This window comes from Phocoena phocoena, chromosome 4, assembly GCF_963924675.1.
Source record: "Phocoena phocoena chromosome 4, mPhoPho1.1, whole genome shotgun sequence".
Lineage (NCBI taxonomy): Eukaryota > Metazoa > Chordata > Mammalia > Artiodactyla > Phocoenidae > Phocoena > Phocoena phocoena.
Genome location: NC_089222.1, coordinates 7,604,170 through 7,625,094, shown reverse-complemented (window position 1 = coordinate 7,625,094; position 20,925 = coordinate 7,604,170).

The following is a 20,925-nucleotide window of genomic DNA, read 5'->3' as shown; positions in this document are numbered from 1 at the left end:
ATATGCTGTTGGATTCTGTTTGCTAGTATTTTGTTGAGGATTTTTACATCTATGTTCATCAGTGATATTGGCCTGTATTTTTCTTTCTTTGTGATATCCTTGTCAGGTTTTGGTATCAGGGTGATGGTGGCCTCATCGAATGAGTTTGGGAGTATTCCTCCCTCTGCTATATTTTGGAAAAGTTTGAGAAGGATAGGTGTTAGCTCTTCTCTAAATGTTTGATAGAATTCGCCTGTGAAGCCATCTGGTCCTGGGCTTTTATTTGTTGGAAGATTTTTAATCACAGTTTCAGTATCAGTGCTTGTGATTGGTCTGTTCATATTTTCTATTTCTTCCTGATTCAGGCTTGGCTGGTTGTGCATTTCTAAGAATTTGTCCATTTCTTCTAAGCTGTCCATTTTATTGGCATAGAGTTGCTTGTAGTAATCTCTCATGACCTTTTGTATTTCTGCAGTGTCAGTTGTTGCTTCTCCTTTTTCATTCGTAATTCTGTTGATTTGAGTCTTCTCCCTTTTTTTCTTGATGAATCTGGCTAATGGTTTATCAATTTTTTTTATCTTCCCAAAGAACCATCTTTTAGCTTTATTGATCTTTGCTATCATTTCCTTCATTTCTTTGCATTTATTTCTGATCTGATTTTTATGATTTCTTTCCTTCTGCTAACTTTGGGGTTTTTTTATCTTCTTTCTCTAATTGCTTTAGGTGCAAGGTTAGGTTGTTTTTTCGAGATGTTTCCTGTTTCTTAAGGTAGGATTGTATTGTTATAAACTTCCGTCTTAGAACTGCTTTTTCTCCATCCCATAGATTTTGGGTCGTCGTGTCTCCATTTTCATTTGTTTCTAGGTATTATTTTAGTTCCTCTTTGATTTCTTCAGTGATCACTTCGTTATTAAGTAGTGTATAGTTTAGCCTCCATATGTTTGTATTTTTTACATATCTTTTCCTGTAATTTATATCTAGTCTCAATAGAGTTGTGGTCGGAAAAGATACTTGATACAATTTCAATTTTCTTAAATTTACCAAAGCTTGATTTTTGACCCATGATATGATCTATCCTGGACAATGTTCCATGAGCACTTGAGAAAAATGTGTATTCTGTTGTTTTTGGATGGAATGTCCTATAAATATCAATTAAGTCCATCTTTTTTTAATGTATCATTTAAAGCTTGTATTTCCTTATTTATTTTTATTTTGGATGATCTGTCCATTGGTGAAAGTGGGGTGTTAAAGTCTCCTGCTATGAATGTGTTACTGTCAATTTCCCCTTTTATGGCTGTTAGTATCTGCCTTATGTATTTAGGTGCTCCTATGTTGGGTGCATAAATATTTACAATTGTTATATCTTCTTCTTAGACAGATCCCTAGATCATTATGTAGTGTCCTTCTTTGTCTCTTCTAATAGTCTTTATTTTAAAGTCTATTTTTTCTGATATGAGAATTGCTACTCCAGCTTTCTTTTGGTTTCCATTTGCATGAAATATCGTTTTCCATCCCCTTACTTTCAGCCTGTATGTGTCTCTAGGTCTGAAGTTCGTCTCTTGTAGACAGCAAATATATGGGTATTGTTTTTGTATCCATTCAGCCAATCTGTCTTTTGGTGGGAGCATTTAGTCCATTTACATTTAAGGTAATTATCGATATGTATGTTCCTATTCCCATTTTCTTAATTGTTTTGGGTTCATTTTTGTAGGTCTTTTCCTTCTCTTGTGTTTCTTGCCTAGAGAAGATCCTTTAGCAGTTGTTGTAAAGCTGGTTTGATGGTGCTGAACTCTCTCAGCTTTTGCTTGTCTGTAAAGGTTTTAATTTCTCCATCAAATCTGAATGAGATCCTTGCTGGGTAGAGTAATCTTGGTTGCAGGTTTTTCTCCTTTATCACTTTAAATATGTCCTGCTACCTCCTTCTGGCTTGCAGAGTTTCTGCTGAAAGATTAGCAGTTCACCTTATGGGGATTCCCTTGTGTGTTATGTGTTGTTTCTCCCTTGCTGCTTTTAATATGTTTTCTTTGTATTTAATTTTTGACAGTTTAATTAATATGTATCTTGGCGTATTTCTCCTTGGATTTATCTCTGTGCTTCCTGGACTTGATTAACTATTTCCTTTCCCATGTTAGGGAAGTTTTCAACTATAATCTCTTCAAATATTTTCTCAGTCTGTTTCTTTTCTTCTTCTGGAACCCTTATAATTCGAATGTTGGTGCATTTAATGTTGTCTCAGAGGTCTCTGAGACTGTCCTCAGTTCTTTTCATTCTTTTTTCTTTATTCTGCTCTGCAGTAGTTACTTCCACTATTTTATCTTCCAGGTCACTTATCCGTTCTTCTGCCTCAGTCATTCTGCTCTTGATCCCATCTAGAGTAGTTTAAATTTCATTTATTGTGTTGTTCATCATTGCATGTTTCATCTTTAGTTCTTGTAGGTCCTTGTTAAATGTTTCTTGCATTTTGTCTATTCTATTTCCAAGATTTTGGATCATCTTTACTATCATTATTCTGAATTCTTTTTCAGGTAGACTGCCTATTTCCTCTACATTCGTTTGGTCTGGTTGGTTTTTATCTTGCTCCTTCATCTGCTGTGTGTTTTTCTGTCTTCTCATTTTGCTTATCTTACTGTGTTTGGGGTCTCCTTTTTGCAGGCTGCAGGTTCATAGTTCCCATTGTTTTTGGTGTTTGTTCTCAGTGGCTAAAGTTGCTTCAGTGGGTTGTGTAGGCTTCCTGGTGGAGGGGACTAGTGCCTGTGTTCAGGTGGATGAGCCTGGATCTTGTCTTTCTGGTGGGCAGGTTCACGTCTGGTGGTGTGTTTTGGGGTGTCTGTGGCCTTATTATGATTTTAGGCAGCCTCTCTGCTAATGGGTGGGGTTGTGTTCCTGTCTTGCTAGTTGTTTGGCATAGGATGTCCAGCACTGTAGCTTGCTGGTCGTTGAGTGAAGCTGGGTGCTGGTGTTGAGATGCAGATCTCTGGGAGATTTTTGCCGTTTGATATTATGTGGAGCTGGGAGGTCTCTTGTGGACCAGTGCCACACGGCTCAGAATAAAAGGGAGAAAAAGTAGAAAGAATTAGTAGAAGTAGAAAGAAAGAAAGAAAGAAAGAAAGAAAGAAAGAAAGAAAGAAAGAAAGAAGGAAAGAAAGAAAGGAGGGAGGGAGGGAGGAAAGAAGGAGGGAAGGGAGGAATAAAAGAAAGAAGAAAAAGTAAAATAAAATAAGATAAAATATAATAAAGTTATTAAAATAAAAAAGTAATTATTAAGATAAAAAAAGAAATGGATGGATAGAATCCTAGGACAAATGGTGGAAGCAAAGCTATACCGACAAAATCTCACACAGAAGCCTACACATACGCACTCACAAAAAGAGAAAAAGGGGAAAAAATCATAAATCTTGCTCTCAAAATCCACCTCCTCAATTTGGGATGATTCGTTGTTTATTCATGTATTCCACAGATGCAGGGTACATCAAGTTGATTGTGGAGCTTTAATCCGCTGCTTCTGAGGCTGCTGGGAGAGATTTCCCTTTCTCTTCTTTGTTCTCACAGCTCCCAGGGACTCGGCTTTGGATTTGGCCCCGCCTCTGCGTGTAGGTCACCGGAGGGCGTCAGTTCTTCGCTCTGAGAGGACGGGGTTAAAGGGGTCGCTGATTCGGGGGCTCTGGCTCACTCAGGCTGGGGGGAGGGGGGGCACGGAGTGTGGGGCGAGCCAGAGGCCAGCGTGATGTTGCACCAGCCTGAGGCGTGCCTAGCTTTCTCCCGGGGGAGATGTCCCTGGATCCCGGGACCCTGGCAGTGGCGGGCTGCACAGGGTTCCCGGAAGGGGGATGTGGATAGTGACCTCTGCTTGCACACAGGCTTCTTGGTGGCGGCAGTAGCAGCCTTAGCGTCTCATGCCCGTCTCTGGGGTCCGTGCTTTAGGCGTGGCTCCTGCCCGTCTCTGGAGCTCCCTTAAGCAGCGCTCATAATCCCTTCTCCCTGCGCACCAGGAAAAAAAGAGGGAAGAAAAAGTCTCTTGCCTCTTCGGCAGGTCCAGACTTTTCCCCGGACTCCCTCCCAGCTAGCCGTGGCGCACTAACCCCCTGCAGGCTGTGTTCACGTTGCCTACTCCAGTCGTCTCCCGGCGCTCCGACCGAAGCCCAAACCTCAGCTTCCAGCCCCGGCTGCCCCAGTGGGTGAGCAGACAAGCCTCTTGGGCTGGTGAGTGCTGGTCGGCCCTGATCCTCTGTGCGGGAATCTCTCCACTTTGCCCTCCGCACCCCTGTTGCTGTGCTCTCCCCCGTGGCTCCGAAGCTTTCCGCCACCCACAGTCTCCGCCCACGAAGGTGCTTCCTAGTGTGTGGAAACCTTTCCTCCTTCACAGCTCCCTCCCACTGGTGCAGGTCCCATCCCTATCTTTTTGTCTCTGTTTATTCTTTTTTCTTTTGCCCTACCCAGGTACACGGGGAGTTTCTTGCCTTTTGGGAGGTCTGAGGTCTTCTGCCAGCATTCAGTAGGTGTTCTGTAGGAGTTGTTCCACGTGTAGATGTATTTCTGGTGTATCTGTGGGGAGGAAGGTGATCTCTGCGTCTTACTCTTCCGCCATCTTCCCGAAAGCTCCAGGTGAGTTTTTAAAAATTCCTTTTTTATCACTCATAAGTGATTTCATCTTGCCTAAAAGAAGTGTTAATTCCCATAACAATAGAAGGGGATATTCTTTACCTACCATACCAGCTACTTAGCTATAATTCTCTTTTTAATTTTTTTTGTGTGTGTGGTATGTGGGCCTTTCACTGCTGTGGCCTCTCCTGTAATGGAGCACAGGCTCCGGGCGTGCAGGCTCAGTGGCCATGGCTCACGGGCCCAGCTGCTCCACGGCATGTGGGATCCTCCAGGACTGGGGCACGAACCCATGTCCCCTGCATCGGCAGGCGGACCCTCAACCACTGTGCCACCAGGGAAGCCCTAATTTTTGATTTTTAATTTTTAATTGAAGTATAGTTGATTTACAATGTTGTGTTAGTTTCAGATGAACAGCAAACTGATTTCATTATACACATTATATTATATATATATATATATATATATATATATATATATATATATATATTATTTTTCAGATTCTTTTCCCTTATGGGTTATTAAAAAATATTGAGTAGAGTTCCCTGTGCTATATAGTAGGTCCTTGTTGGTTATCTATTTTATACATAATAGTGTGTATATGTTAACCCCAAACTCCTAATTTATTCTCTTTTAAAAGTATGGAAAATAAGTTTAATCCTCATTTTACAAACAAATCTAAATTGACTGCACGTCAAAAGTTTTATTTTCTGTTTATAGGTCTGCCATTATATGGTGTGTGAGATTTGGTAAGTTATATAAACTTCCTAGGTTCTGCTTTCCTAATTGATTAAATGAGATACTTAGCTCTTGATAATAAGTTCCTTTCACTTTTTGAATTCTGTAATTCCATGAGTAAAATCATAAAATCTATTAACTTTTGAATTCTATGACTCCATGAGTAAAATCAGAACATCTAAAGCATATATTTACAATTTTTCAGCTCAGTGTTTAACTAAACAACTAACTTGAGATCAAATTTTTTTGTCTTTTCCCCATCTATTGCTGTAGAACTTTTAGTGTCCTACAACAACCATGTTATTGTCACGGATTCTGTAGGTCAGGAATTTAAACAGGACCTCAGGCGAATAGCTTTTTGCTGTTATATGATGTTTCAGGACACGCCATGAGGCTTGAACTTCTCAGAGCATGGTGACTGGGTCCCTTGAAGGAGGATCTCTGGGAATGACGAGAGATCAAGGTTCTAAGACAAAAAGGCAGATATACTGTGGCTTTTAAATATTTAACCTTTGGGCTTCCCTGGTGGTGCAGTGGTTAAGAATGTGCCTGCCAGCGCAGGGGACATGGTTTTGATCCCTGGTCTGGGAAGATCCCACATGCCTTGGAGCAACTAAGCCCATGCACCACAACGACTGAGCCCACAAGCCACAGCTACTGAGCCCATATGCCACAACTACTGAAGCCTACACACCTAGAGTCTGTGCTCTGCACATTGCTCTGCACTGCAATGAGAAGCCCACTCACCACAACAAAGAGTAGACCCCGCTCTCCACAACTAGAGAAAGCCCGTGCGTAGCAACAAAGACCCAACACAGCCAAACCCAAAGTAATTAATTAATTAATTTTTAAAAAAGAAAAAATTCCTTAAAAAAAAGAAAAACAAAAAACTTAACCTTTGAAGACACATGGCATCACTATCAGTATGCTTAGTTGTTGAAACAGAAACAATCCTGCCCAGGTTCAAGGGGAGATGATGTAGCCCCCATTTCAAAGGGGAGGAAGGTCAAAGAACTTAAGACTGTTTTAAAACCACCACAACTTAAAGCTATTTGCCATGAATTTTGTTTTTATTTTAAATGTACTTGAATTTTGAGGGGTTGGGTATAAGGAGAATGGAATGGATTAGAGCATTTAATAACATTTTAGAGAAATAAAACAGAGTCCTTAATAAGAGTTTACAGTAATAAAAATTTTTCCACTAATTAAAAACAGGTGGTTAATAAACAGGATCTAGTCTTTCTGTTCTCTGTTTGACATTACTGTCTTTTAAAAAGCAGTATATCTAGGTAATTATTATGCTTGGTCAAAATAAAAGAAGGTTAGCATGTATTGCCTAGAACATTTCATTTATGTTATCTCTCTGGTCCCTTAGAGGACATTAGAATGTTCTTCCTGGACATGGTGCTTTCATGTATAATATATCATTTATTTTGTAATAACATTGCAAACATACAAATTATTAAACCTTAAAAATGAGGAAATTCAACTTTAGAGAGTGTCTCTTTCTTGGTCAAGGGTACCTTGGAGCTGAAATATAGTTCTTTTAATAATAAGTTTAGTATTTGTGTCAGTTAGGATTCCTTGTTTGCAAGAAAAAGAAAATAAAATTCAAAGTGGCTTAAAAATAAGTAAAAATATTGCTATCAGACACATCAAAATTTCCAGCAGTGGGACAGCTTTCCAAAGCACCCAGTTTCTTTCCATCTATTTCCTTAGCCATGTTCAGCATTTTGGCTTTGTCACTGACTCTACCCAAAGTCATTATACAGTCTCACAATCAAACATGGCAACTCCAGCAGGGTTGTTTTCCCACTGGTTACCTCTTTTTCATATCAATAAGACCTTTCTCAAGAGCAGCACCATTATCCCAAGACCCTATGCTGGAGGGCCCCTTATTCAATTAATTACTTCCAAGAATATCACTTGAAAAGAAAATTAGGGATTTTCCAGTATGAAACACGTTAGGGTAAATTGTTAGATGGGCTTTTTTTTTTTTTTTTTTTATGGACACCAGACTACATCCCTTAGAGAAGTCACTATATAGTAAGTATATTAGTAAGGGCAATGCGAGCTGCTTTAACAAATGCCACCCCCCTCAAATACAATGGCTTAACATAATAACATTTTAATTTTCACTGAAACAACAGGTTAAGGAAGGGATTCCTGGTTTGTGATTGGCTTTCCTTCACAGGGAGATTCAAACCAGACTCTTTCCTTCTTGTTGCTTCACTATCCTGTTTGAACTTCAGAGTTCTTTGCTTCAGGTGGCACATGGAGAAGAGAAACTAGGAAAGATCCAGCAGTTTTTAACTGCCTTGTTCTGAAAGTAACATATCTTCTGCTTACATGTTTTGGTGAGAACTAGTGACAGGGGTCTACTTAAATATTTAATATAAGTAGTGGGAATGTAATCCCTTGAACAAGCTGCCATTTTATGAAGTTTGATGGAAATTTCACTATCCCTGTTACCATAGGCCTTCAACCAAGCCAAGAGTAAATGATGCCTTTGTTCTTTGTAAACAGACAACTTCACTTGATTTATACATTACTTCTTTCTATAAACAAAAAATGAGCATCTTGTAATACCAGACTATGACCCAGGCATGGAGGACACTCTAAGGGTGGACCAGGCACATCTGTGATGAATCTAGCTGGGAGGGGGCAGAAACATAAAATGATAGTACAGTGGGATGCATGCTATAGAAGAGGCATGGACAAAGGGCCACTGGGGACAGAGGTTGAAGTGCTTCATTCTGTAGAAGAATACAGAAAGGCTCCATAAGGAATTCCCAGTGGAATTCAGAAAGAATGAGTAGAGTTCAGCAGAGAGGTAAGGGGAAGGTGGAGGCTAGGCTAGGGTTTCCCTCACAAAGGGACTAGTATATGCAAAGGCAGAGAGAATGAGGAGGAAGTTGCATGTAGAGTTTTTGGACTTGTGATAGGCAGAGCAGGGTTCTATAGTGACAGATGTTTTTATAAGGGTGTGAGAGTACCAAGGTGTGTGTGTGGGGTGGGAGGGGGCATGAGAAAGAGAAAATAAAGAGTCTGAGGAAGTGGATTTGTCTTGGGTAAAAGGAGGTCAATATTTATTTAATTTTTTGGAGGAAGATGGGAAACTAAAAAAAATAGATGTCCTGAGCCTTTTTTTTTCCGTTAGAGATTGGCTTCAGGAGACTTGAGAAGGGTTCGTTTCAATTCCTCTGGGCTCCTTAACTGGAAAACACTCGTCTGTTTCCACTATGGTGTATTATGACTCACAAAATGAACTAAACATTGAAGGTTCTTTCCCTTTATGAGCACCTAGGTATAAAATGTAGACAAACAGAAAGTTTATGGAAGATAACTAAAGGAACACATAAGTAAGCATCTGTGTTTTGTTTTGTTTTCCTCTTTTTCCCATTCCCAGGTGTGAGTCCTGTACTGGGCGCTTTGAGACACTGTGTTCATGGTGTGGACCCCCTCAAGTCATGCTGGTGTGGCTTCAGGAAATGGCAGTGATGGTGGAATCATGGTACTTCAGAGGCTGGGGAAGAAAATTTTTTCAAAAAGGCCAGTATAAATATTCAGATTAGTATATCTTCCTCTTGCAGGATATATACAACTTTCTGTTTATTCCCATTGGAATATTAAAACAATTTTTAAATGATAAATATGTCATAAACTTCAGGCAAAATGAGGGGAAAACTGATGTTATAAACTAAGTGGATGACAGGTTACTATGAGTGCCATAGTCTCAAAAGCAAAAATGTATGTGGTAAAACCTTGCATGTTTTGAATGCATGGAAAGGTAAAACGAAAAGAATAATGATTTTTTTTTGGTGGTGTGGGTCAGCTATTCTTGGCTCATTTGTGTCATATATCTTTTCTTGCTTATCACTTCTTTCTAAATAAATAAAAGCGAGAAAACACAGGAAAAGTAATGGATTGCAAGCCCTAAATCTTTGAATCCAATAATAATTTGATTACTTGAAGTTTGAAAGGATTTATATGAATACAAATGTTACAAAGACATGTTACTGTATATGTTTCACGGTTGAAACAGAAACCCTCACTAGATAAGCAGCTGTTGTAATAGTTGAAATATGCAAATAGGTATGTGAATATGCACATACAAGACAAGGAGCCTAAAAAATAATTTTTAAGATTCTTTTAAACTTGTTTTTCTGCACTGGCACTTTCTTACTGTCTTTGGAATCTTGACCCAACATACCTATTCTTTAGTTTTGGTTTTTGTGTTTGTTGGGCTGTGAATCTTGATCTCCACATCTCGTCTCATTTCTTGATATAGAGCTTGGCTAGATGTTTGCTTTCCTCTGGCTGCTGCTTCAGACTTGAGCTGTCAGAGAGATGGCAGGAGTACTTCCTGCCTGAGCTGGGCCTTGGGAACTGTGTTTGGCCTGGACCCAAGTCCAAATGATGCGATTTCCTGCTGCTTACTTAGGTTAGTGAGAGTGGTTTTTATGTTAGTGTTTTGGCTTCTTGCCTCTGGCTTTGTCCAAGGAGCTTAGATTTCTATTTTTGTTCAATTTGTGACCTACATTCTCGAGAGAGTTAAGACCTACTTTGTTTTTGATGAATTGTTACAGCATCCTTTTTGAAAACACTCTTTCCCTGTCTCATCACCTTCAAAGTTTGAAATGTTTCCCATGTTTAAGTGTGTGACTTTGGCTAAAGTTAGTAGCAACACAACTTTACATCTGTGATCTCTCCACTCCACTTCCTCTCTCTTCTTTATGTGGGTGGCCACTTAAACGGTGCTTAGTTTTTTAGTTTCATTCTGTTCAGCATCTCTGCGTTTGCTAGGGGTCGGCAAAATCTGAAAAATACATCTTGGGCACTATTTAGAGATTAACAGGGTAATTGCACTTATTGACTATTCATTACAACTCAAGTTCTGCCCAGAGTACTTGAGCACTAACACATTCATTCAATAAAAACTCAGTGAGTAAACTGTGTGCCAATCTGGCACTGTAGGAGGTTTTGAAAATGGAAAGAGGAGTAAGATGAGGTCCCATTTTCAGGGTTTACCATTTGGTGTAAGGTGACAAATACTCAAATGGTACAATGTGCTGTGTGCTATAAGAGGGAGCATAAGATGCTTTAAATAAGACATTGTCCTTTGAGGAGTGAAGCTTAGTGGGGAGAGAAACAGTGGTGCCTGGAACATAATAACAATCAATATCTTTTTTTTAATTAATAAATGGGGTATAACGTAGTGGTGTGTGCACGGTATCATGCTTTCTTCCCATCCTCAACCATTTTCCCATTTTTAGGAATTCCTTTGGGGAATCAATTGTTTTCCTTTTCTCAGTCCACTGGATTTGTGTGGGGCTCTCCCCACCTCCAACTTCATACTACACTAATCAGGTATTCCATACCCCTGGCCACACCATGAGCCCATGACCCTGGCTAAGCCAACCAGAGCAAGTCCAGGACATTTTTGTGGTTATAGAAATATAGTTACTTTTCTACCGGAGCATCTGAGTGAATGAATCAGATTTGTGGTTCCCATCTTGGCACATGAAAAAAAAGGTCCTGTCTAAGAATGGACCAACACAGTGGACAGCAGAAAGGAGTGATCTCAAGATTGAATCCTGACAACCTCATTTAAGCCCTTGACTTAAGGGCTTGACTTAAGGCAGATGTCTTCTTGGATTTTCCAGTCATGTGAGCCTCTAATTCCCCATCTTGCTTCAGCCAATTTGAGCATGTGTTCTGTTTCTTGCTACCAAAAGAAAAGACCTGCTTGACATATATAGGAACCCGAAGTTGAAATCATCTAATTCTGCTTGGAAGAAGATTTCATAAAAGTGAGTCTCTAGCTGAGAATATGAAGATGTGACCAGCTAGATAAAGAAGGAAGTGGTTTCCCAGCAGAGGAATCAGTGCTAGCAAAATACAGAAATGGAAAAAACAATGTCCTATTATTTCTGATCCATGAAGCAGAAGTGGTTGTTACTTTCCCAATGTCTTATATCCTAGGTCTTTTCTCTTCCATTAGCAAAATGTGATGTTTTTATAAAAGAAATGGAGATATGCTAACTTTATATAAAAACAGGCTTACAAGATCACTAGAGGGCACAAGTAGAATTAGTACATGGGTGTATTAGTTAGGATACCTTAGCTATGAGTAACTAAAAACCTGATAAACATTGGGTTAAAACAAGGGAACATTCAGTGTACACTTAACAACCCATCTGGGCGCAGTGGTTCCAGGATTGGCTAGGAAGCGTAATAATGTCATCAAGGACTCATTCTCTTTTCATCCTCCCACTCTGCCATTCTCACCATGATGGTGTTGGACCTCAAGCTTTTTGCCTCATGGTTGACAGATGGCTGCTACAGTTCCAGATATCTCATCATATTTATGTTACAAAGTAGGAAACATGGAAGGAAACAAAAGAGTCCTCTCTGTTTGCATCTCTATTGTTTTAATTAATCATAAAGGATAACATGTCACAAAAATCTCCTCCATCCAGTAGATTTTTCCTTATAGGTCACTGGTCAGCACTAGGTTGCATGCTACTCTGTAAGGGACATAGGGCTGCTGTGATGGCTGAGACCCTTCAGTTCATATCACGGAGCTGAGCATATTGCATTCAAAATGAAATTAAGAGTCTGTTAGCTAGAGAAAGGTTGCTACAAACACATAGCTATAAGCATACTTGCTATGAAGGAAATCAACAGGGTCTGTTATAAGAGTTGTTCTGAATGAGGTGTCAATATAAATATATCCCCTTTATTGGTTATAACCTACTTCTCTCAGGGAACTCTTTCTTACAGTCAGTATTTCACAGGACAGTTTTAAAACCAACATCATTCTTGGCAAAACTCATTTGAATCTGGCACGATATTTAAAGTTTGAAAAGTGTTTTTTCTTTTACCAGTAACTTGAACACATATTTTAGGGGCCACACTGCCCAAAGCCTAGCTGAAAACAACATCAGTATTAAGAGCACAGACAATAGTTAATAATGACATTGTATATCTGTTTGTTGGCTTTTCTTATCAAGATGTATTCATATAAATTTGTCTCATTTTATTTGTACAACCACATCTAAGTGGTAGCTACTTTTTTCAGTTTACAAATGAAAAAGTTGAAATACAGAAAATATAAGTTACTTTAAAGCTACACAGTAAGTCAGCGAAAAAGCCAGGTCTAGAAAGAGCTTCTTCCTCTAGTCCCCTTACAGTGATTTCCTAAAGCCAATAGATGCCAAATCTATTCTTTGCTCTATTTATCCAACAACCTCCCTTCAATGGGCTTAAGGTGGTATCTATGAATATGGATCCATAAAATATTTCTTCAGCCAGAGTCAGTGATGATTTTATTATCTTGATGGTGAATAGGCATTGTGATGTCATTCTGGTGATGCTCTGTGTCTGGTGATGGGACTCGTTTACCTACCTTCTAGAGCATCTGCTATCAGAGACACCCCACACACTCATTTGCAGTAGAATTTTAAAGGGTTGTAGAAATTCTTGGGTCTTATTGCAGAACCTGCAAGAGGCGAGTGTAAACACCATGCTATTACCATTTCTGAAACTCCTTATTTCATTGCCAGTGTTTCTCATAACAACAGGTTTGAAGTGTCACATACGTTCTAGGTTTTCTTTTGCAAGGGATATGATAGAAATATACATGATATAGTGAGAAAAGCACTAGATTAAGAGTCAGAAAATTTAGATGTATGTTGTCACTGTGACTCTTCTGAGTGATCTGGGCTAGGCTGTTGGCTTCTATCAGCTTAGTTTCCTCAACCATTACATGGGAAAGATGGTGATTATGGTGATGAGGAGGAAGATGCTTTTTTACATTTCAAGTTTGTAGTGAAGTTGAACAGTTTATGAGTGTGATTGTCAAACAATTTTTACTTTTCCTCACAATTTTCATTGTATTATTTCATCCTTGATACCTTATTCCTGAATTCGCGAATTTGAAATCATGTTCTGGGTTTGTGTATCCACAGCCATACATGGTACTCCTCTAAGAGCTGTCTATTGATGAGAGAAACATCTCATTCTTCTCTTTCTTCGTGCAGTTCTCTTGATTTGTGTAACTCAGGGTTTCTCAGCTTTGGCACTAATGAAATTTTGGACCAGATAATTCTGAGTTGTGAGGAGTTGTCCTATGCATTTTAGGGTGTTTATCAGTATCCTCAGCCTCTACCCACTGGATATCAGAAACAACCTACCTCTACCCCATCACAGTTATGATGATCAAAAAAGTCTCCAGACATTGGCAAATGTCCCCAGGGAGGATGGGGGGCAAAACTGCCTCCAGCTGAAAACACTGGTCTACCTTTATGATCTATATTTTCCTCCCTGTCTCAGAAGACTTGTATTTGTTTAGTACAACTTCAATAATGTAAAAATACGTGGTATGTTTGAAGAGTATTTGGTTCAACAATAATGAACGAGACTTTTAAGTTATTTCATAATTCAAGACACTTTGTGAAATTATGCACATTGTGCTTTGAAAGCACAATAGAATTGAGTTTTAAAATAATCAAATTTTTCTAATCAGATAAGTTCTATCCATTTAAGTCAGACATTTTCTTTAAAGGAATCTGTACTTTGGTAATCACAATATAGAGACCTAAATTTTTTACATTGTGAAAAGGAAATCCTCCTCATGTAGAGTTCACTAACATGACAGATGACATTAAACCATGACCACTACTATTTGTGCTGCAGACGAGAGGATGACAGGAAGACATTTGAATGGCATATACATTCGATCTCAAATTTTTTTAAATTAAAATGTGTAAGCTTAATAAGACAATGTACTTGAAAATCTAGATGTCCTGAAGAAGGAACTATAAAATATTCATGAGAGAAAAAAGTTAAACTAAATTAATTTAGCAGTTATCATGACTTCAGTAGAGAAAAGCAGTTTGAGTACCCAGAGACTTAAATTCTCCTTGTCACAGATGATAAATTCATTGTTTGACATGGTAAATAGGCCACTCAGTGATATATTTGAGGCCTCTGTAGCTCTGACATTCAAGTTGTTATTGAAAAGACTTCCCTCTCCCCTAACTTCTATAAAGAAGAAAAATTTCTTTTTGATATCAGGAAGGCCAAAATGGCCAAAGGAAGGAACTGCAAAACCATTCATTTTGCATTTATTTATGTAGCCTCACTAGAAGGAGCATTTGTGTTCAAAGGGTTTTATGAAATATTTATTAGGGGATATTTTGAATGAGATGGCCAGTGGGGCTGTGTATGGGAATATTTGGATATGGATATCTTGATTTGTTAGCTTTGGTCCCATCTCTACATATCTTGCCCTAAAAAGGGATTGTCATGTCACTAGCTTATGCCTGTGGCTTTGGCCCAAGGTTGAATGAAGAAAAGTCATTTGTGTTTTTGTTTCTAGAATCTTTTCCTTTTCCCCTCAGACTTGTAGAAATCAAATGGTTGCCTATTAATAACCTTCTACATATTATATAGGTTGGACTAGTGCAAATGGATAAGAGTAGAAGAAAGTGTACAGATCAAAATTTGAATCTGGGAATGGACCCACAAATTTTCCATGCTGAAGCTTTTTGGAAGTTTTCTCTCTCTTCTTTCTCTTTATACCTCAGCTTGTTGATAGACCTTCTTTCTGTAGGTGAGTTTCTCCATCAGGAAATCATCCATACTTCCTTTCTCAGCGTTCTGAGGATCTGGAATTCAACAGAGAACACTGATGGATCTTTAGTGGACTATTTAATTTCCTCAAACTTTGAATCTTTTAGCCAGGACTTTGAGTCCTTAGTTTCTTTTTACTATCAGGAAAAATAATTGATTATAGATTACTGATTGTCTGGAGGTGGGGGCTGTAGTGGAAACAGTCATTTCAAGAGCAATGGGAAGACACCTAAGGCTTTAAAGCAATTCTATAGCTCACAATTTTATTAATAAATAATATTGCTCTGGCAGCTCCATGGAGGTGGATGAGAAAGGATCAGAAATTATGTTGGAAGACCTGTTAAACTATTTTGGTTGTCCAGGTGAGAGATAATCATGGACAAGGATAATGATAATAGAATAGGAAAAAAATTAAAATATTCAAGAAATATTTTGTAGGTAAAACCAATAGGACATGATAGATTTGAGGTAGTGTAGAGGAAACATGAAATCAAAGATGGCACCTGGGTTTTTGACTTGAGCAATAGGATGGGTCATGTGTCATTTATTGACACAAGTAGTCCAGAGGAAGAAACACACTTAAAAAGAATAATTAAAACTTGAGTTTTAGATGTATTAATTTTGACAAGCCTGTAAGACATGAAAAGTATGCAGTTGGATATAGTCTGGGGCAGAGCAGAGAATTACTCTATGTTGATAGGGTGAGGTGCTCACTCCCATGTAACTTTTCACTACTTTTTTTGTGAATAAGGGTATTTAGTGAAGAAAAGTTGATTCTTTAATTCAATTTTCTTTTACCTTTCTGCTCACATGAGCAGCATCAAAAAATAGAAATCCTTCCTGATTGGCATTGCTGTTCATGTTCCATTGATGACAGCAATATGTTTGTCTTCATGGTAAATGGGGTGTCAACCTGGTTATCTTGGATCAGAAGACTCCTTCATAGTTTAATCTCAAAGCTAAAAAAAGATTAGTGAGTAACGTCATAGTCATACATCTCATGCTTAAATCCAATAATTTTATTTTAATCAGTTGCGTATTATTGGTAACACTGAATCATAACCTATCTTGCTGTTCAAAGAACCATGACCTTGCACAACTGTATGGAATGAATAGAAATATCTGGGTCTATTTAGTATATTTTATTAGAGCTATTGATCTCTCTCTCTCTCTCTCTCTCTCTCTCTTGCTCTCTTTCTTTTTAAAAGGGAATCTTAATTCCTTTAAATTATCCACAAAATGTCACAGTAAAATAAAACAACTTAAGGGGTTCTCTAAGAATCAGTCAGTTTTGCACAATCTAGTGAGTATATGTGAATCCAGAATGCTATATTAAACTGGAGGAGTATAAAAGAAACTGGACTTTTACCACTTTGTACTGTTTTTCTTCTCAAAATCCAATCTATATTTGGGAGGTAGAATTTTGTGTTGACAGCTAAATATGAAATCCTAATTCATTTTGGATAATTTGGAAATGAAATTGAAGAATAACATTTTCTAAAAGATAACTTACACTGCAAGATTTATTTTGCATAATATATTTTTATGAGAATTGCAGAATTCAGAAGGGAAGATATCTTCTCCTGCATGATATATCATCTCTGAATATTTTCTTTAGCATGTTATGACTTCCTTAGGCTTGGGAGGATTATTACTGTAAAAGTAATTTTAACACTCTCTTTGATAAAATGTAAAGGAAAAGAGAGCAATCTGTCTATCATCAGAACACATAATCATATGGTTCAGGTTAGAGAAAAAAAAGAAGCTTGACTTTCATGCAACTGGAAAGTGTGTTAAAACTCAATTAGCCAAACATTTGCATTTTTCAAACAGCAAGTTTCTGTGTGTCTTGAACAAGTGACACAATCTTGCTGCTATTTTGATACATGCTTTTGAAGCTCTGGTTCTTCTTGTCTGTATCAGGAAGTAAAACATAATTTATTTGGATAGAATGGTTTCACTGTTTGATGGAAAAAACATGAATAGAAAGGGAGCTTGGCAGAATTTGAAAACTACAACTGATCTCTAAATTACCTCAAGACTTGAAGTAACTCTGCTTTTCCTCAACGACTTTTATTTGTCAATACCATTCCAAAATATGTTATTAATAATAATAGGACCTATTCAGAAGCTAGTAAGTAACAACCTTCAACTGTCTTGTGGTAGATATACGAAAAGTATGTTCTATGTGTCTAAAATCTATGGTGGATTTCTGCATTTTTCCTTAGCCTTAGAGTTCTTACTTTTTATTAATGTGAAATTATCAAAATTGATTTTTGAATGTATTGGTAGAGACTGAAAAGGAAAGATGATGTGACTTGAACACATCCAGTTTATTCCCTGAAAGGCAGTGCTTAAGTGATTCAGGTTCAACATCAGGGAGAACTGTGTTAGAAACCTGTGTTTTCTGCACATTAGCTGCATGCGGTTGGGCAAGTTATTTAACCCTTTTTAAAAATAATTTTTATTGGAGTATAGTTGATTTAGAAAGCTTTGTAAGTTTCATGTGTACAGCAAAGTGAATCAGTTATATATATATATATATATATATATATATATATCCACAATTTTTTAGATTCTATTCCCATTTACAGAGTATTGAGTAGAGTTCCCTGTGCTATACAGTAGATGCTTATTATCTATTTTATATATAGTAGTGTGTATGTGTCAATCCCAATCTGGCAACTTATGCCTTCCCCACTTTCCCTTTGGCAACTGTAAATTTGTTACAAATGAACTCATTTAACCCTCTGAGCCTCAATTTCCTTATCTGTAAAACAATACTCATTTTAAAAGGTTGATTAATTAAAACAGTGCCTGGAACAGTGTAAACACCTAAGAATATTTAATTATACTTGTAATAATTATTATTATGTCTCTAGCCTGTACAACTTTGTTATTGATGTTTCTCTAACCCACACTAACTCATTACAAAGAGTTGTATTCAGGAGAAAACCCACATTGTGTTGAGCTGAAGATGGTATATTTCAGCCAGATTAATGGACTCATTATTCCAAAAGGTTTTTTTTAGAGTATTTTATTTTTAAGTATTTTAAAATTGAGTTCATAAGATCATAGAGTGAGATGTATCCATGGAATATCTGGTTCAAATACTGATGTACAACTAAAGAATTTAAGTTGAAACTTCCTCAGGGTCACAGAGCTACTGAAGAGCAAAGCTGTTATTATTACACAAGCTTTCTGATTCCCAGTCAAGTGTTCATTTGTTATTACAGGCCGCTTCATAAAGTCTAAGATGACTTGAGAGGTAGGTTAACACAGGAATGTGTGACAGTCTAAGATTGCCCTGTTCCACAAATGCAGTCACAAATAATGTCATTCAGAGGAAAACTAGCTCTAGTATGCAGGGAAGAAATCATAAAGATCAGATCATAAATAAATGAAAAAGAAATGAAGGAAATGATAGCAAAGATCAATAAAACTAAAAGCTGGTTCTTTGAGAAGATAAAATTGATAAACCATTAGCCAGATTCATCAAGAAAAAAGGAGAGAAGACTCAAATCAATAGAATAAGAAATAAAGAAGGAGAAGTTAACAACTGACACTGCAGAAATACAAAGGATCATGAGAGATTACTACAAGCCAATATATGTCAAAAACATGGAAACCTAGAAGAAATGGACAATTTCTTAGAAAAGCACAACCTTCTGAGATTGAACCAGGAAGAAATAGAAAATATGAACAGACCAATCACAAGCACTGATACTGAAACAGTGATTAAATATCTTCCGACAAACAAAAGCCCAGGACCAGATGGCTTCACAGGTGAATTCTTGCAAACATTTAGAGAAGAGCTAACACCCATCCTTCTCAAACTCTTCCAAAATATAGTGGAGGGAGGAACACTCTCAAACTCATTCTATGAGGTCACCATCACCCTGATAACAAAACCAGTCAGCCACCATCACCCTGATACCAAAACCAGACAAAGGTGTAAGAAAGAAAACTACAGGACAATATCACTGATGAACATAGATGTAAAAATCCTCAACAAAATACTAGCAAACAGAATCCAGCAGCACATTAAAAGGATCATACACCATGATCAAGTGGGGTTTACTCCAGGAATGCAAGGATTCTTTAATATATGCAAATCAGTCAATGTGATACACCATATTAACAAATTGAAGGAGAAAAACCATATGATAACCACAATAGATGCACAAAAAGCTTTCAACGAAATTTAACACTGATTTAGGATGAAAACCCTCCAGAAAGTAGGCACAGAGTGAACTTATTTCAACATAATAAAGGCCACATATGACAAACCCACTGCCAACATTGTTCTCAAAGGTGAAAGGCTGAAAGCATTTCACCTAAGATCAGGAACAAGGCAAGGTGGTCCACTCTCACAATATTATTCAACATAGTTTTGAAGTTGTAGACACAGAAATCAGAGAATAAAAAGAAATAAAAGGAATCCAAATCACAAAAGAAGAAGTAAAGTGGTCACTCTTTGAAGATGACATGATACTGTACATAGAGAATCCTAAAGATACTACCAGAAAACTACTAGAGCTAATCAATGAATTTGATAAAGTAGCAGGATACAAAATTAATGCACAGAAATCTCTTGCATTCCTATACACTAATGATAAAAATTCTGAAAGACAAATTAAGGAAACACACCCACTTACCATTTCAACAAAAAGAATACAATTCCTAGGAAAAAAGCGACCTAAGGAGACAAAAGACCTGTATGTAGAAAACTATAAGACACTGATGAAAGAAATTAAGATGATACAAACAGATGGAGAGATACAAAATGTTCTTGGATTGGAAGAATCAACATTGTGAAAATGACTATACTACTCAAAGCAATCTAGAGATTCAGTGCAATCCCTATCAAATGACCAACGGAATTTTTCACAGAACTAGAACAAAAAATCTCACAATTTGTACTGAAACACAAAAGACCCTGAAGAGCCAAAACAATCTGTTTTTTTTTTAACATCTTTATTGGAGGATAATTTCTTTCCAATGATGTGTTAGTTTCTGCCTTATAACAAAGAGAATCAGTTATACATATACATATGTTCCCATATATCTTCCCTCTTGCATCTCCCTCACTCCCACCCTCCCTATCCCACCCCTCTAGGTGGTCACAAACCACCGAGCTGATCTCCCTGTGCTATACAGCTGCTTCCCACTAGCTATCTATTTTATGTTTGGTAGTGTATATGTGTCCATGCCACTCTCTCACTTTCTCACAGCTTACACTTCCCCCTCCCTATATCCTCAAGCGCATTATCTAGTAGGTCTGTGTCTTTATTCCCATCTTACTCCTAGGTTCTTCATGACCTTTATTTATTTATTTATTTATTAGATTCCATATATATGTGTTACCATACAGTATTTGTGTTTCTCTTTCTGACTTACTTCACTCTGTACTCTAGGTCCATCCACCTCACTACAAATAATTCAATTTCATTTCCTTTTCTGGCTGAGTAATATTCCATTGTATATATGTGTCACATCTTCTTTATCCAGTCTTCTGTAGATGGACACTTAGGTTGCTTCCATGTCCTGGCCTTTGTAAATAGAGCTGCAATGAACATATTGGTACATGACTCTCTTTGAATTACGGTTTGCTCAGGGTATATGCCCAGTAGTGGGAATGCTGCATCACATGGTAGTTCTATTTGTAGCTTTTTAAGGAACCTCCATACCATTCCCCATAGCGGCTGTATCAATTAACATTCCCACCAACACTGCAAGAGTGTTCCCTTTTCTCCACACCCTCTCCAGCATTTATTGTTTGTAGATTTTTTGATGATGGCCATTCTGACAAGAGTTAGACGATATCTCATTGTAATTTTGATTTGCATTTCTGTAATGATTAATGATGTTGAGCAGTCTTTCATGTGTTTGCTGGCAATATGTATATGTTCTTTGGAGAAATGTCTATTTAGGTCTTCTGCCCATTTTTGGATTGGGTTGTTTGTTTTT